This window comes from Coffea arabica, unplaced genomic scaffold, assembly GCF_036785885.1.
Source record: "Coffea arabica cultivar ET-39 unplaced genomic scaffold, Coffea Arabica ET-39 HiFi ptg000200l, whole genome shotgun sequence".
NCBI lineage: Eukaryota > Viridiplantae > Streptophyta > Magnoliopsida > Gentianales > Rubiaceae > Coffea > Coffea arabica.
The window spans coordinates 574,850-592,500 of record NW_027266262.1 but is presented as its reverse complement, the minus strand read 5'-3'; the positions used below and the strand labels follow the sequence as shown (position 1 = coordinate 592,500).

General features: G+C 39.4%; 14 non-coding genes across 14 annotated transcripts; all 14 read right to left on the bottom strand.

Moving 5' to 3' along the window:
* Positions 1-539: 539 nt before the first annotated feature.
* LOC140034877 (5S ribosomal RNA) lies at positions 540-658 on the bottom strand. Its single transcript, XR_011838738.1, has one exon. It is a non-coding gene; the product is annotated as a 5S ribosomal RNA (ribosomal RNA).
* A 1,135-nt stretch (positions 659-1,793) lies between these two features.
* Positions 1,794-1,912, bottom strand: LOC140034865 (5S ribosomal RNA). Its single transcript, XR_011838726.1, has one exon. It is a non-coding gene; the product is annotated as a 5S ribosomal RNA (ribosomal RNA).
* A 1,135-nt stretch (positions 1,913-3,047) lies between these two features.
* Positions 3,048-3,166, bottom strand: LOC140034854 (5S ribosomal RNA). Its single transcript, XR_011838715.1, has one exon. It is a non-coding gene; the product is annotated as a 5S ribosomal RNA (ribosomal RNA).
* Positions 3,167-4,301: 1,135 nt separating this feature from the next.
* On the bottom strand, positions 4,302-4,420 carry LOC140034843 (5S ribosomal RNA). Its single transcript, XR_011838704.1, has one exon. It is a non-coding gene; the product is annotated as a 5S ribosomal RNA (ribosomal RNA).
* A 1,135-nt stretch (positions 4,421-5,555) lies between these two features.
* On the bottom strand, positions 5,556-5,674 carry LOC140034832 (5S ribosomal RNA). Its single transcript, XR_011838693.1, has one exon. It is a non-coding gene; the product is annotated as a 5S ribosomal RNA (ribosomal RNA).
* Positions 5,675-6,809: 1,135 nt separating this feature from the next.
* LOC140034820 (5S ribosomal RNA) lies at positions 6,810-6,928 on the bottom strand. The gene has a single exon (XR_011838680.1). It is a non-coding gene; the product is annotated as a 5S ribosomal RNA (ribosomal RNA).
* Positions 6,929-8,063: 1,135 nt separating this feature from the next.
* LOC140034809 (5S ribosomal RNA) lies at positions 8,064-8,182 on the bottom strand. Its single transcript, XR_011838669.1, has one exon. It is a non-coding gene; the product is annotated as a 5S ribosomal RNA (ribosomal RNA).
* A 1,135-nt stretch (positions 8,183-9,317) lies between these two features.
* On the bottom strand, positions 9,318-9,436 carry LOC140034798 (5S ribosomal RNA). Its single transcript, XR_011838658.1, has one exon. It is a non-coding gene; the product is annotated as a 5S ribosomal RNA (ribosomal RNA).
* Positions 9,437-10,571: 1,135 nt separating this feature from the next.
* Positions 10,572-10,690, bottom strand: LOC140034787 (5S ribosomal RNA). The gene has a single exon (XR_011838647.1). It is a non-coding gene; the product is annotated as a 5S ribosomal RNA (ribosomal RNA).
* A 1,135-nt stretch (positions 10,691-11,825) lies between these two features.
* Positions 11,826-11,944, bottom strand: LOC140034776 (5S ribosomal RNA). Its single transcript, XR_011838635.1, has one exon. It is a non-coding gene; the product is annotated as a 5S ribosomal RNA (ribosomal RNA).
* Positions 11,945-13,079: 1,135 nt separating this feature from the next.
* Positions 13,080-13,198, bottom strand: LOC140034765 (5S ribosomal RNA). Its single transcript, XR_011838624.1, has one exon. It is a non-coding gene; the product is annotated as a 5S ribosomal RNA (ribosomal RNA).
* Positions 13,199-14,333: 1,135 nt separating this feature from the next.
* LOC140034753 (5S ribosomal RNA) lies at positions 14,334-14,452 on the bottom strand. The gene has a single exon (XR_011838612.1). It is a non-coding gene; the product is annotated as a 5S ribosomal RNA (ribosomal RNA).
* A 1,135-nt stretch (positions 14,453-15,587) lies between these two features.
* LOC140034742 (5S ribosomal RNA) lies at positions 15,588-15,706 on the bottom strand. The gene has a single exon (XR_011838601.1). It is a non-coding gene; the product is annotated as a 5S ribosomal RNA (ribosomal RNA).
* Positions 15,707-16,841: 1,135 nt separating this feature from the next.
* On the bottom strand, positions 16,842-16,960 carry LOC140034680 (5S ribosomal RNA). Its single transcript, XR_011838540.1, has one exon. It is a non-coding gene; the product is annotated as a 5S ribosomal RNA (ribosomal RNA).
* Positions 16,961-17,651: the final 691 nt, after the last annotated feature.

The following is a 17,651-nucleotide window of genomic DNA, read 5'->3' as shown; positions in this document are numbered from 1 at the left end:
ATATATTATTTGTCCAAGTATAATAATTTCAACTTCACACAAATTAAATAAATTCGTTTAGGATTAAGTAATTAATGCCTTTGAAAAAAAGAATAACTTAGTTTAGTTAGATAAAATTATTTTTATGTTTATTAAATTATTTTTAATTCGTAAACGGGTCATATCGGGTCATATCAGGTCACCACGGGTTGACCCGAAATCGACCGGTTTTCTTTTCGGGTTCATCGGGTCCAACCCGATTCTGACCCGAATTCCCGAAACCTCAACCCAAACCCATTAATTTCGTGTTAGGTTCGTGTCGTGTTTTCAGGTCGTGTCGAAAATTGCCACCCCTAGTTGCGGTGATACATTTGCGCCGACAAATTTGAGCGACGATCCGGGCTTTGATCGAGCCGTACCGTTCCTGATTTGTCTCGCGCCTTCAGATCCTCCTTCACGCTTCGACAAGAAGCAAAATATTAAGCAATCGTTCCGACGGAGCTAAATTACTACAGGATAAAGAACGAATAGGAAATTTGGATTTCGAAACAAAAAAGAGAGGGGTGCAACACGAGGACTTCCCAGGGGGTCACCCATCCTAGTACTACTCTCGCCCAAGCACGCTTAACTTCGGAGTTCTGATGGGATCCGGTGCATTAGTGCTGGTATGATCGCACCCGCCATGTTCCTTTCGCTTTATTCTTTTAAACTACCCCGTCCTGCGAAGCAGTGTGGCTTTTCTAGACCGAAATTCATTTTAAGCGTCAATTCAAGCATTTTCCTCTTATCCTTTTATTTATTTACTTTATATTTTTTTTTGTTATTGATTTGCACCCTGTTTTTTTCCCTCATCCCGCAACTCTAAATTATCATGAAATCAATCCTTCACGCTTGCAGTTAGGGGTGGCAATTCGGGTCCAAATCAGGTTGGCGGGTCGGGTTCGGGTCAACAGACCCGCCAGAAAATCTGTTGACCCGAACCCCGACCCGCCAACCCGTGACGGGTCAGGTATGCTGACCCGAACCCGAAAATTTCAGGTTTACGGGGCGGCGGGTCGACCCGAAATGACCCGAAACTTAATTTTAATTTATTAATTTATCACTGTAATTTCTAATAAAATCAATTTCTCACAAAACTAATTACATAATCAAGTAATAAAAATTTAAATAAATGATTCCAAATCAAATCTAAAATAAATTAAACACCGTAAAAGTGTTTTATCCCAAGCAAAATATAAAATAAATTAAAACAATACAAAAGTGAAAAATAATATAATATATTATTTGTCCAAGTATAATAATTTCAACTTCACACAAATTAAATAAATTCGTTTAGGATTAAGTAATTAATGCCTTTGAAAAAAAGAATAACTTAGTTTAGTTAGATAAAATTATTTTTATGTTTATTAAATTATTTTTAATTCGTAAACGGGTCATATCGGGTCATATCAGGTCACCACGGGTTGACCCGAAATCGACCGGTTTTCTTTTCGGGTTCATCGGGTCCAACCCGATTCTGACCCGAATTCCCGAAACCTCAACCCAAACCCATTAATTTCGTGTTAGGTTCGTGTCGTGTTTTCAGGTCGTGTCGAAAATTGCCACCCCTAGTTGCGGTGATACATTTGCGCCGACAAATTTGAGCGACGATCCGGGCTTTGATCGAGCCGTACCGTTCCTGATTTGTCTCGCGCCTTCAGATCCTCCTTCACGCTTCGACAAGAAGCAAAATATTAAGCAATCGTTCCGACGGAGCTAAATTACTACAGGATAAAGAACGAATAGGAAATTTGGATTTCGAAACAAAAAAGAGAGGGGTGCAACACGAGGACTTCCCAGGGGGTCACCCATCCTAGTACTACTCTCGCCCAAGCACGCTTAACTTCGGAGTTCTGATGGGATCCGGTGCATTAGTGCTGGTATGATCGCACCCGCCATGTTCCTTTCGCTTTATTCTTTTAAACTACCCCGTCCTGCGAAGCAGTGTGGCTTTTCTAGACCGAAATTCATTTTAAGCGTCAATTCAAGCATTTTCCTCTTATCCTTTTATTTATTTACTTTATATTTTTTTTTGTTATTGATTTGCACCCTGTTTTTTTCCCTCATCCCGCAACTCTAAATTATCATGAAATCAATCCTTCACGCTTGCAGTTAGGGGTGGCAATTCGGGTCCAAATCAGGTTGGCGGGTCGGGTTCGGGTCAACAGACCCGCCAGAAAATCTGTTGACCCGAACCCCGACCCGCCAACCCGTGACGGGTCAGGTATGCTGACCCGAACCCGAAAATTTCAGGTTTACGGGGCGGCGGGTCGACCCGAAATGACCCGAAACTTAATTTTAATTTATTAATTTATCACTGTAATTTCTAATAAAATCAATTTCTCACAAAACTAATTACATAATCAAGTAATAAAAATTTAAATAAATGATTCCAAATCAAATCTAAAATAAATTAAACACCGTAAAAGTGTTTTATCCCAAGCAAAATATAAAATAAATTAAAACAATACAAAAGTGAAAAATAATATAATATATTATTTGTCCAAGTATAATAATTTCAACTTCACACAAATTAAATAAATTCGTTTAGGATTAAGTAATTAATGCCTTTGAAAAAAAGAATAACTTAGTTTAGTTAGATAAAATTATTTTTATGTTTATTAAATTATTTTTAATTCGTAAACGGGTCATATCGGGTCATATCAGGTCACCACGGGTTGACCCGAAATCGACCGGTTTTCTTTTCGGGTTCATCGGGTCCAACCCGATTCTGACCCGAATTCCCGAAACCTCAACCCAAACCCATTAATTTCGTGTTAGGTTCGTGTCGTGTTTTCAGGTCGTGTCGAAAATTGCCACCCCTAGTTGCGGTGATACATTTGCGCCGACAAATTTGAGCGACGATCCGGGCTTTGATCGAGCCGTACCGTTCCTGATTTGTCTCGCGCCTTCAGATCCTCCTTCACGCTTCGACAAGAAGCAAAATATTAAGCAATCGTTCCGACGGAGCTAAATTACTACAGGATAAAGAACGAATAGGAAATTTGGATTTCGAAACAAAAAAGAGAGGGGTGCAACACGAGGACTTCCCAGGGGGTCACCCATCCTAGTACTACTCTCGCCCAAGCACGCTTAACTTCGGAGTTCTGATGGGATCCGGTGCATTAGTGCTGGTATGATCGCACCCGCCATGTTCCTTTCGCTTTATTCTTTTAAACTACCCCGTCCTGCGAAGCAGTGTGGCTTTTCTAGACCGAAATTCATTTTAAGCGTCAATTCAAGCATTTTCCTCTTATCCTTTTATTTATTTACTTTATATTTTTTTTTGTTATTGATTTGCACCCTGTTTTTTTCCCTCATCCCGCAACTCTAAATTATCATGAAATCAATCCTTCACGCTTGCAGTTAGGGGTGGCAATTCGGGTCCAAATCAGGTTGGCGGGTCGGGTTCGGGTCAACAGACCCGCCAGAAAATCTGTTGACCCGAACCCCGACCCGCCAACCCGTGACGGGTCAGGTATGCTGACCCGAACCCGAAAATTTCTGGTTTACGGGGCGGCGGGTCGACCCGAAATGACCCGAAACTTAATTTTAATTTATTAATTTATCACTGTAATTTCTAATAAAATCAATTTCTCACAAAACTAATTACATAATCAAGTAATAAAAATTTAAATAAATGATTCCAAATCAAATCTAAAATAAATTAAACACCGTAAAAGTGTTTTATCCCAAGCAAAATATAAAATAAATTAAAACAATACAAAAGTGAAAAATAATATAATATATTATTTGTCCAAGTATAATAATTTCAACTTCACACAAATTAAATAAATTCGTTTAGGATTAAGTAATTAATGCCTTTGAAAAAAAGAATAACTTAGTTTAGTTAGATAAAATTATTTTTATGTTTATTAAATTATTTTTAATTCGTAAACGGGTCATATCGGGTCATATCAGGTCACCACGGGTTGACCCGAAATCGACCGGTTTTCTTTTCGGGTTCATCGGGTCCAACCCGATTCTGACCCGAATTCCCGAAACCTCAACCCAAACCCATTAATTTCGTGTTAGGTTCGTGTCGTGTTTTCAGGTCGTGTCGAAAATTGCCACCCCTAGTTGCGGTGATACATTTGCGCCGACAAATTTGAGCGACGATCCGGGCTTTGATCGAGCCGTACCGTTCCTGATTTGTCTCGCGCCTTCAGATCCTCCTTCACGCTTCGACAAGAAGCAAAATATTAAGCAATCGTTCCGACGGAGCTAAATTACTACAGGATAAAGAACGAATAGGAAATTTGGATTTCGAAACAAAAAAGAGAGGGGTGCAACACGAGGACTTCCCAGGGGGTCACCCATCCTAGTACTACTCTCGCCCAAGCACGCTTAACTTCGGAGTTCTGATGGGATCCGGTGCATTAGTGCTGGTATGATCGCACCCGCCATGTTCCTTTCGCTTTATTCTTTTAAACTACCCCGTCCTGCGAAGCAGTGTGGCTTTTCTAGACCGAAATTCATTTTAAGCGTCAATTCAAGCATTTTCCTCTTATCCTTTTATTTATTTACTTTATATTTTTTTTTGTTATTGATTTGCACCCTGTTTTTTTCCCTCATCCCGCAACTCTAAATTATCATGAAATCAATCCTTCACGCTTGCAGTTAGGGGTGGCAATTCGGGTCCAAATCAGGTTGGCGGGTCGGGTTCGGGTCAACAGACCCGCCAGAAAATCTGTTGACCCGAACCCCGACCCGCCAACCCGTGACGGGTCAGGTATGCTGACCCGAACCCGAAAATTTCTGGTTTACGGGGCGGCGGGTCGACCCGAAATGACCCGAAACTTAATTTTAATTTATTAATTTATCACTGTAATTTCTAATAAAATCAATTTCTCACAAAACTAATTACATAATCAAGTAATAAAAATTTAAATAAATGATTCCAAATCAAATCTAAAATAAATTAAACACCGTAAAAGTGTTTTATCCCAAGCAAAATATAAAATAAATTAAAACAATACAAAAGTGAAAAATAATATAATATATTATTTGTCCAAGTATAATAATTTCAACTTCACACAAATTAAATAAATTCGTTTAGGATTAAGTAATTAATGCCTTTGAAAAAAAGAATAACTTAGTTTAGTTAGATAAAATTATTTTTATGTTTATTAAATTATTTTTAATTCGTAAACGGGTCATATCGGGTCATATCAGGTCACCACGGGTTGACCCGAAATCGACCGGTTTTCTTTTCGGGTTCATCGGGTCCAACCCGATTCTGACCCGAATTCCCGAAACCTCAACCCAAACCCATTAATTTCGTGTTAGGTTCGTGTCGTGTTTTCAGGTCGTGTCGAAAATTGCCACCCCTAGTTGCGGTGATACATTTGCGCCGACAAATTTGAGCGACGATCCGGGCTTTGATCGAGCCGTACCGTTCCTGATTTGTCTCGCGCCTTCAGATCCTCCTTCACGCTTCGACAAGAAGCAAAATATTAAGCAATCGTTCCGACGGAGCTAAATTACTACAGGATAAAGAACGAATAGGAAATTTGGATTTCGAAACAAAAAAGAGAGGGGTGCAACACGAGGACTTCCCAGGGGGTCACCCATCCTAGTACTACTCTCGCCCAAGCACGCTTAACTTCGGAGTTCTGATGGGATCCGGTGCATTAGTGCTGGTATGATCGCACCCGCCATGTTCCTTTCGCTTTATTCTTTTAAACTACCCCGTCCTGCGAAGCAGTGTGGCTTTTCTAGACCGAAATTCATTTTAAGCGTCAATTCAAGCATTTTCCTCTTATCCTTTTATTTATTTACTTTATATTTTTTTTTGTTATTGATTTGCACCCTGTTTTTTTCCCTCATCCCGCAACTCTAAATTATCATGAAATCAATCCTTCACGCTTGCAGTTAGGGGTGGCAATTCGGGTCCAAATCAGGTTGGCGGGTCGGGTTCGGGTCAACAGACCCGCCAGAAAATCTGTTGACCCGAACCCCGACCCGCCAACCCGTGACGGGTCAGGTATGCTGACCCGAACCCGAAAATTTCAGGTTTACGGGGCGGCGGGTCGACCCGAAATGACCCGAAACTTAATTTTAATTTATTAATTTATCACTGTAATTTCTAATAAAATCAATTTCTCACAAAACTAATTACATAATCAAGTAATAAAAATTTAAATAAATGATTCCAAATCAAATCTAAAATAAATTAAACACCGTAAAAGTGTTTTATCCCAAGCAAAATATAAAATAAATTAAAACAATACAAAAGTGAAAAATAATATAATATATTATTTGTCCAAGTATAATAATTTCAACTTCACACAAATTAAATAAATTCGTTTAGGATTAAGTAATTAATGCCTTTGAAAAAAAGAATAACTTAGTTTAGTTAGATAAAATTATTTTTATGTTTATTAAATTATTTTTAATTCGTAAACGGGTCATATCGGGTCATATCAGGTCACCACGGGTTGACCCGAAATCGACCGGTTTTCTTTTCGGGTTCATCGGGTCCAACCCGATTCTGACCCGAATTCCCGAAACCTCAACCCAAACCCATTAATTTCGTGTTAGGTTCGTGTCGTGTTTTCAGGTCGTGTCGAAAATTGCCACCCCTAGTTGCGGTGATACATTTGCGCCGACAAATTTGAGCGACGATCCGGGCTTTGATCGAGCCGTACCGTTCCTGATTTGTCTCGCGCCTTCAGATCCTCCTTCACGCTTCGACAAGAAGCAAAATATTAAGCAATCGTTCCGACGGAGCTAAATTACTACAGGATAAAGAACGAATAGGAAATTTGGATTTCGAAACAAAAAAGAGAGGGGTGCAACACGAGGACTTCCCAGGGGGTCACCCATCCTAGTACTACTCTCGCCCAAGCACGCTTAACTTCGGAGTTCTGATGGGATCCGGTGCATTAGTGCTGGTATGATCGCACCCGCCATGTTCCTTTCGCTTTATTCTTTTAAACTACCCCGTCCTGCGAAGCAGTGTGGCTTTTCTAGACCGAAATTCATTTTAAGCGTCAATTCAAGCATTTTCCTCTTATCCTTTTATTTATTTACTTTATATTTTTTTTTGTTATTGATTTGCACCCTGTTTTTTTCCCTCATCCCGCAACTCTAAATTATCATGAAATCAATCCTTCACGCTTGCAGTTAGGGGTGGCAATTCGGGTCCAAATCAGGTTGGCGGGTCGGGTTCGGGTCAACAGACCCGCCAGAAAATCTGTTGACCCGAACCCCGACCCGCCAACCCGTGACGGGTCAGGTATGCTGACCCGAACCCGAAAATTTCAGGTTTACGGGGCGGCGGGTCGACCCGAAATGACCCGAAACTTAATTTTAATTTATTAATTTATCACTGTAATTTCTAATAAAATCAATTTCTCACAAAACTAATTACATAATCAAGTAATAAAAATTTAAATAAATGATTCCAAATCAAATCTAAAATAAATTAAACACCGTAAAAGTGTTTTATCCCAAGCAAAATATAAAATAAATTAAAACAATACAAAAGTGAAAAATAATATAATATATTATTTGTCCAAGTATAATAATTTCAACTTCACACAAATTAAATAAATTCGTTTAGGATTAAGTAATTAATGCCTTTGAAAAAAAGAATAACTTAGTTTAGTTAGATAAAATTATTTTTATGTTTATTAAATTATTTTTAATTCGTAAACGGGTCATATCGGGTCATATCAGGTCACCACGGGTTGACCCGAAATCGACCGGTTTTCTTTTCGGGTTCATCGGGTCCAACCCGATTCTGACCCGAATTCCCGAAACCTCAACCCAAACCCATTAATTTCGTGTTAGGTTCGTGTCGTGTTTTCAGGTCGTGTCGAAAATTGCCACCCCTAGTTGCGGTGATACATTTGCGCCGACAAATTTGAGCGACGATCCGGGCTTTGATCGAGCCGTACCGTTCCTGATTTGTCTCGCGCCTTCAGATCCTCCTTCACGCTTCGACAAGAAGCAAAATATTAAGCAATCGTTCCGACGGAGCTAAATTACTACAGGATAAAGAACGAATAGGAAATTTGGATTTCGAAACAAAAAAGAGAGGGGTGCAACACGAGGACTTCCCAGGGGGTCACCCATCCTAGTACTACTCTCGCCCAAGCACGCTTAACTTCGGAGTTCTGATGGGATCCGGTGCATTAGTGCTGGTATGATCGCACCCGCCATGTTCCTTTCGCTTTATTCTTTTAAACTACCCCGTCCTGCGAAGCAGTGTGGCTTTTCTAGACCGAAATTCATTTTAAGCGTCAATTCAAGCATTTTCCTCTTATCCTTTTATTTATTTACTTTATATTTTTTTTTGTTATTGATTTGCACCCTGTTTTTTTCCCTCATCCCGCAACTCTAAATTATCATGAAATCAATCCTTCACGCTTGCAGTTAGGGGTGGCAATTCGGGTCCAAATCAGGTTGGCGGGTCGGGTTCGGGTCAACAGACCCGCCAGAAAATCTGTTGACCCGAACCCCGACCCGCCAACCCGTGACGGGTCAGGTATGCTGACCCGAACCCGAAAATTTCTGGTTTACGGGGCGGCGGGTCGACCCGAAATGACCCGAAACTTAATTTTAATTTATTAATTTATCACTGTAATTTCTAATAAAATCAATTTCTCACAAAACTAATTACATAATCAAGTAATAAAAATTTAAATAAATGATTCCAAATCAAATCTAAAATAAATTAAACACCGTAAAAGTGTTTTATCCCAAGCAAAATATAAAATAAATTAAAACAATACAAAAGTGAAAAATAATATAATATATTATTTGTCCAAGTATAATAATTTCAACTTCACACAAATTAAATAAATTCGTTTAGGATTAAGTAATTAATGCCTTTGAAAAAAAGAATAACTTAGTTTAGTTAGATAAAATTATTTTTATGTTTATTAAATTATTTTTAATTCGTAAACGGGTCATATCGGGTCATATCAGGTCACCACGGGTTGACCCGAAATCGACCGGTTTTCTTTTCGGGTTCATCGGGTCCAACCCGATTCTGACCCGAATTCCCGAAACCTCAACCCAAACCCATTAATTTCGTGTTAGGTTCGTGTCGTGTTTTCAGGTCGTGTCGAAAATTGCCACCCCTAGTTGCGGTGATACATTTGCGCCGACAAATTTGAGCGACGATCCGGGCTTTGATCGAGCCGTACCGTTCCTGATTTGTCTCGCGCCTTCAGATCCTCCTTCACGCTTCGACAAGAAGCAAAATATTAAGCAATCGTTCCGACGGAGCTAAATTACTACAGGATAAAGAACGAATAGGAAATTTGGATTTCGAAACAAAAAAGAGAGGGGTGCAACACGAGGACTTCCCAGGGGGTCACCCATCCTAGTACTACTCTCGCCCAAGCACGCTTAACTTCGGAGTTCTGATGGGATCCGGTGCATTAGTGCTGGTATGATCGCACCCGCCATGTTCCTTTCGCTTTATTCTTTTAAACTACCCCGTCCTGCGAAGCAGTGTGGCTTTTCTAGACCGAAATTCATTTTAAGCGTCAATTCAAGCATTTTCCTCTTATCCTTTTATTTATTTACTTTATATTTTTTTTTGTTATTGATTTGCACCCTGTTTTTTTCCCTCATCCCGCAACTCTAAATTATCATGAAATCAATCCTTCACGCTTGCAGTTAGGGGTGGCAATTCGGGTCCAAATCAGGTTGGCGGGTCGGGTTCGGGTCAACAGACCCGCCAGAAAATCTGTTGACCCGAACCCCGACCCGCCAACCCGTGACGGGTCAGGTATGCTGACCCGAACCCGAAAATTTCTGGTTTACGGGGCGGCGGGTCGACCCGAAATGACCCGAAACTTAATTTTAATTTATTAATTTATCACTGTAATTTCTAATAAAATCAATTTCTCACAAAACTAATTACATAATCAAGTAATAAAAATTTAAATAAATGATTCCAAATCAAATCTAAAATAAATTAAACACCGTAAAAGTGTTTTATCCCAAGCAAAATATAAAATAAATTAAAACAATACAAAAGTGAAAAATAATATAATATATTATTTGTCCAAGTATAATAATTTCAACTTCACACAAATTAAATAAATTCGTTTAGGATTAAGTAATTAATGCCTTTGAAAAAAAGAATAACTTAGTTTAGTTAGATAAAATTATTTTTATGTTTATTAAATTATTTTTAATTCGTAAACGGGTCATATCGGGTCATATCAGGTCACCACGGGTTGACCCGAAATCGACCGGTTTTCTTTTCGGGTTCATCGGGTCCAACCCGATTCTGACCCGAATTCCCGAAACCTCAACCCAAACCCATTAATTTCGTGTTAGGTTCGTGTCGTGTTTTCAGGTCGTGTCGAAAATTGCCACCCCTAGTTGCGGTGATACATTTGCGCCGACAAATTTGAGCGACGATCCGGGCTTTGATCGAGCCGTACCGTTCCTGATTTGTCTCGCGCCTTCAGATCCTCCTTCACGCTTCGACAAGAAGCAAAATATTAAGCAATCGTTCCGACGGAGCTAAATTACTACAGGATAAAGAACGAATAGGAAATTTGGATTTCGAAACAAAAAAGAGAGGGGTGCAACACGAGGACTTCCCAGGGGGTCACCCATCCTAGTACTACTCTCGCCCAAGCACGCTTAACTTCGGAGTTCTGATGGGATCCGGTGCATTAGTGCTGGTATGATCGCACCCGCCATGTTCCTTTCGCTTTATTCTTTTAAACTACCCCGTCCTGCGAAGCAGTGTGGCTTTTCTAGACCGAAATTCATTTTAAGCGTCAATTCAAGCATTTTCCTCTTATCCTTTTATTTATTTACTTTATATTTTTTTTTGTTATTGATTTGCACCCTGTTTTTTTCCCTCATCCCGCAACTCTAAATTATCATGAAATCAATCCTTCACGCTTGCAGTTAGGGGTGGCAATTCGGGTCCAAATCAGGTTGGCGGGTCGGGTTCGGGTCAACAGACCCGCCAGAAAATCTGTTGACCCGAACCCCGACCCGCCAACCCGTGACGGGTCAGGTATGCTGACCCGAACCCGAAAATTTCAGGTTTACGGGGCGGCGGGTCGACCCGAAATGACCCGAAACTTAATTTTAATTTATTAATTTATCACTGTAATTTCTAATAAAATCAATTTCTCACAAAACTAATTACATAATCAAGTAATAAAAATTTAAATAAATGATTCCAAATCAAATCTAAAATAAATTAAACACCGTAAAAGTGTTTTATCCCAAGCAAAATATAAAATAAATTAAAACAATACAAAAGTGAAAAATAATATAATATATTATTTGTCCAAGTATAATAATTTCAACTTCACACAAATTAAATAAATTCGTTTAGGATTAAGTAATTAATGCCTTTGAAAAAAAGAATAACTTAGTTTAGTTAGATAAAATTATTTTTATGTTTATTAAATTATTTTTAATTCGTAAACGGGTCATATCGGGTCATATCAGGTCACCACGGGTTGACCCGAAATCGACCGGTTTTCTTTTCGGGTTCATCGGGTCCAACCCGATTCTGACCCGAATTCCCGAAACCTCAACCCAAACCCATTAATTTCGTGTTAGGTTCGTGTCGTGTTTTCAGGTCGTGTCGAAAATTGCCACCCCTAGTTGCGGTGATACATTTGCGCCGACAAATTTGAGCGACGATCCGGGCTTTGATCGAGCCGTACCGTTCCTGATTTGTCTCGCGCCTTCAGATCCTCCTTCACGCTTCGACAAGAAGCAAAATATTAAGCAATCGTTCCGACGGAGCTAAATTACTACAGGATAAAGAACGAATAGGAAATTTGGATTTCGAAACAAAAAAGAGAGGGGTGCAACACGAGGACTTCCCAGGGGGTCACCCATCCTAGTACTACTCTCGCCCAAGCACGCTTAACTTCGGAGTTCTGATGGGATCCGGTGCATTAGTGCTGGTATGATCGCACCCGCCATGTTCCTTTCGCTTTATTCTTTTAAACTACCCCGTCCTGCGAAGCAGTGTGGCTTTTCTAGACCGAAATTCATTTTAAGCGTCAATTCAAGCATTTTCCTCTTATCCTTTTATTTATTTACTTTATATTTTTTTTTGTTATTGATTTGCACCCTGTTTTTTTCCCTCATCCCGCAACTCTAAATTATCATGAAATCAATCCTTCACGCTTGCAGTTAGGGGTGGCAATTCGGGTCCAAATCAGGTTGGCGGGTCGGGTTCGGGTCAACAGACCCGCCAGAAAATCTGTTGACCCGAACCCCGACCCGCCAACCCGTGACGGGTCAGGTATGCTGACCCGAACCCGAAAATTTCAGGTTTACGGGGCGGCGGGTCGACCCGAAATGACCCGAAACTTAATTTTAATTTATTAATTTATCACTGTAATTTCTAATAAAATCAATTTCTCACAAAACTAATTACATAATCAAGTAATAAAAATTTAAATAAATGATTCCAAATCAAATCTAAAATAAATTAAACACCGTAAAAGTGTTTTATCCCAAGCAAAATATAAAATAAATTAAAACAATACAAAAGTGAAAAATAATATAATATATTATTTGTCCAAGTATAATAATTTCAACTTCACACAAATTAAATAAATTCGTTTAGGATTAAGTAATTAATGCCTTTGAAAAAAAGAATAACTTAGTTTAGTTAGATAAAATTATTTTTATGTTTATTAAATTATTTTTAATTCGTAAACGGGTCATATCGGGTCATATCAGGTCACCACGGGTTGACCCGAAATCGACCGGTTTTCTTTTCGGGTTCATCGGGTCCAACCCGATTCTGACCCGAATTCCCGAAACCTCAACCCAAACCCATTAATTTCGTGTTAGGTTCGTGTCGTGTTTTCAGGTCGTGTCGAAAATTGCCACCCCTAGTTGCGGTGATACATTTGCGCCGACAAATTTGAGCGACGATCCGGGCTTTGATCGAGCCGTACCGTTCCTGATTTGTCTCGCGCCTTCAGATCCTCCTTCACGCTTCGACAAGAAGCAAAATATTAAGCAATCGTTCCGACGGAGCTAAATTACTACAGGATAAAGAACGAATAGGAAATTTGGATTTCGAAACAAAAAAGAGAGGGGTGCAACACGAGGACTTCCCAGGGGGTCACCCATCCTAGTACTACTCTCGCCCAAGCACGCTTAACTTCGGAGTTCTGATGGGATCCGGTGCATTAGTGCTGGTATGATCGCACCCGCCATGTTCCTTTCGCTTTATTCTTTTAAACTACCCCGTCCTGCGAAGCAGTGTGGCTTTTCTAGACCGAAATTCATTTTAAGCGTCAATTCAAGCATTTTCCTCTTATCCTTTTATTTATTTACTTTATATTTTTTTTTGTTATTGATTTGCACCCTGTTTTTTTCCCTCATCCCGCAACTCTAAATTATCATGAAATCAATCCTTCACGCTTGCAGTTAGGGGTGGCAATTCGGGTCCAAATCAGGTTGGCGGGTCGGGTTCGGGTCAACAGACCCGCCAGAAAATCTGTTGACCCGAACCCCGACCCGCCAACCCGTGACGGGTCAGGTATGCTGACCCGAACCCGAAAATTTCAGGTTTACGGGGCGGCGGGTCGACCCGAAATGACCCGAAACTTAATTTTAATTTATTAATTTATCACTGTAATTTCTAATAAAATCAATTTCTCACAAAACTAATTACATAATCAAGTAATAAAAATTTAAATAAATGATTCCAAATCAAATCTAAAATAAATTAAACACCGTAAAAGTGTTTTATCCCAAGCAAAATATAAAATAAATTAAAACAATACAAAAGTGAAAAATAATATAATATATTATTTGTCCAAGTATAATAATTTCAACTTCACACAAATTAAATAAATTCGTTTAGGATTAAGTAATTAATGCCTTTGAAAAAAAGAATAACTTAGTTTAGTTAGATAAAATTATTTTTATGTTTATTAAATTATTTTTAATTCGTAAACGGGTCATATCGGGTCATATCAGGTCACCACGGGTTGACCCGAAATCGACCGGTTTTCTTTTCGGGTTCATCGGGTCCAACCCGATTCTGACCCGAATTCCCGAAACCTCAACCCAAACCCATTAATTTCGTGTTAGGTTCGTGTCGTGTTTTCAGGTCGTGTCGAAAATTGCCACCCCTAGTTGCGGTGATACATTTGCGCCGACAAATTTGAGCGACGATCCGGGCTTTGATCGAGCCGTACCGTTCCTGATTTGTCTCGCGCCTTCAGATCCTCCTTCACGCTTCGACAAGAAGCAAAATATTAAGCAATCGTTCCGACGGAGCTAAATTACTACAGGATAAAGAACGAATAGGAAATTTGGATTTCGAAACAAAAAAGAGAGGGGTGCAACACGAGGACTTCCCAGGGGGTCACCCATCCTAGTACTACTCTCGCCCAAGCACGCTTAACTTCGGAGTTCTGATGGGATCCGGTGCATTAGTGCTGGTATGATCGCACCCGCCATGTTCCTTTCGCTTTATTCTTTTAAACTACCCCGTCCTGCGAAGCAGTGTGGCTTTTCTAGACCGAAATTCATTTTAAGCGTCAATTCAAGCATTTTCCTCTTATCCTTTTATTTATTTACTTTATATTTTTTTTTGTTATTGATTTGCACCCTGTTTTTTTCCCTCATCCCGCAACTCTAAATTATCATGAAATCAATCCTTCACGCTTGCAGTTAGGGGTGGCAATTCGGGTCCAAATCAGGTTGGCGGGTCGGGTTCGGGTCAACAGACCCGCCAGAAAATCTGTTGACCCGAACCCCGACCCGCCAACCCGTGACGGGTCAGGTATGCTGACCCGAACCCGAAAATTTCAGGTTTACGGGGCGGCGGGTCGACCCGAAATGACCCGAAACTTAATTTTAATTTATTAATTTATCACTGTAATTTCTAATAAAATCAATTTCTCACAAAACTAATTACATAATCAAGTAATAAAAATTTAAATAAATGATTCCAAATCAAATCTAAAATAAATTAAACACCGTAAAAGTGTTTTATCCCAAGCAAAATATAAAATAAATTAAAACAATACAAAAGTGAAAAATAATATAATATATTATTTGTCCAAGTATAATAATTTCAACTTCACACAAATTAAATAAATTCGTTTAGGATTAAGTAATTAATGCCTTTGAAAAAAAGAATAACTTAGTTTAGTTAGATAAAATTATTTTTATGTTTATTAAATTATTTTTAATTCGTAAACGGGTCATATCGGGTCATATCAGGTCACCACGGGTTGACCCGAAATCGACCGGTTTTCTTTTCGGGTTCATCGGGTCCAACCCGATTCTGACCCGAATTCCCGAAACCTCAACCCAAACCCATTAATTTCGTGTTAGGTTCGTGTCGTGTTTTCAGGTCGTGTCGAAAATTGCCACCCCTAGTTGCGGTGATACATTTGCGCCGACAAATTTGAGCGACGATCCGGGCTTTGATCGAGCCGTACCGTTCCTGATTTGTCTCGCGCCTTCAGATCCTCCTTCACGCTTCGACAAGAAGCAAAATATTAAGCAATCGTTCCGACGGAGCTAAATTACTACAGGATAAAGAACGAATAGGAAATTTGGATTTCGAAACAAAAAAGAGAGGGGTGCAACACGAGGACTTCCCAGGGGGTCACCCATCCTAGTACTACTCTCGCCCAAGCACGCTTAACTTCGGAGTTCTGATGGGATCCGGTGCATTAGTGCTGGTATGATCGCACCCGCCATGTTCCTTTCGCTTTATTCTTTTAAACTACCCCGTCCTGCGAAGCAGTGTGGCTTTTCTAGACCGAAATTCATTTTAAGCGTCAATTCAAGCATTTTCCTCTTATCCTTTTATTTATTTACTTTATATTTTTTTTTGTTATTGATTTGCACCCTGTTTTTTTCCCTCATCCCGCAACTCTAAATTATCATGAAATCAATCCTTCACGCTTGCAGTTAGGGGTGGCAATTCGGGTCCAAATCAGGTTGGCGGGTCGGGTTCGGGTCAACAGACCCGCCAGAAAATCTGTTGACCCGAACCCCGACCCGCCAACCCGTGACGGGTCAGGTATGCTGACCCGAACCCGAAAATTTCTGGTTTACGGGGCGGCGGGTCGACCCGAAATGACCCGAAACTTAATTTTAATTTATTAATTTATCACTGTAATTTCTAATAAAATCAATTTCTCACAAAACTAATTACATAATCAAGTAATAAAAATTTAAATAAATGATTCCAAATCAAATCTAAAATAAATTAAACACCGTAAAAGTGTTTTATCCCAAGCAAAATATAAAATAAATTAAAACAATACAAAAGTGAAAAATAATATAATATATTATTTGTCCAAGTATAATAATTTCAACTTCACACAAATTAAATAAATTCGTTTAGGATTAAGTAATTAATGCCTTTGAAAAAAAGAATAACTTAGTTTAGTTAGATAAAATTATTTTTATGTTTATTAAATTATTTTTAATTCGTAAACGGGTCATATCGGGTCATATCAGGTCACCACGGGTTGACCCGAAATCGACCGGTTTTCTTTTCGGGTTCATCGGGTCCAACCCGATTCTGACCCGAATTCCCGAAACCTCAACCCAAACCCATTAATTTCGTGTTAGGTTCGTGTCGTGTTTTCAGGTCGTGTCGAAAATTGCCACCCCTAGTTGCGGTGATACATTTGCGCCGACAAATTTGAGCGACGATCCGGGCTTTGATCGAGCCGTACCGTTCCTGATTTGTCTCGCGCCTTCAGATCCTCCTTCACGCTTCGACAAGAAGCAAAATATTAAGCAATCGTTCCGACGGAGCTAAATTACTACAGGATAAAGAACGAATAGGAAATTTGGATTTCGAAACAAAAAAGAGAGGGATGCAACACGAGGACTTCCCAGGGGGTCACCCATCCTAGTACTACTCTCGCCCAAGCACGCTTAACTTCGGAGTTCTGATGGGATCCGGTGCATTAGTGCTGGTATGATCGCACCCGCCATGTTCCTTTCGTTTTATTCTTTTAAACTACCCCGTCCTGCGAAGCAGTGTGGCTTTTCTAGACCGAAATTCATTTTAAGCGTCAATTCAAGCATTTTCCTCTTATCCTTTTATTTATTTACTTTATATTTTTTTTTGTTATTGATTTGCACCCTGTTTTTTTCCCTCATCCCGCAACTCTAAATTATCATGAAATCAATCCTTCACGCTTGCAGTTAGGGGTGGCAATTCGGGTCCAAATCAGGTTGGCGGGTCGGGTTCGGGTCAACAGACCCGCCAGAAAATCTGTTGACCCGAACCCCGACCCGCCAACCCGTGACGGGTCAGGTATGCTGACCCGAACCCGAAAATTTCAGGTTTACGGGGCGGCGGGTCGACCCGAAATGACCCGAAACTTAATTTTAATTTATTAATTTATCACTGTAATTTCTAATAAAATCAATTTCTCACAAAACTAATTACATAATCAAGTAATAAAAATTTAAATAAATGATTCCAAATCAAATCTAAAATAAATTAAACACCGTAAAAGTGTTTTGTCCCAAGCAAAATATAAAATAAATTAAAACAATACAAAAGTGAAAAATAATATAATATATTATTTGTCCAAGTATAATAATTTCAACTTCACACAAATTAAATAAATTCGTTTAGGATTAAGTAATTAATGCCTTTGAAAAAAAGAATA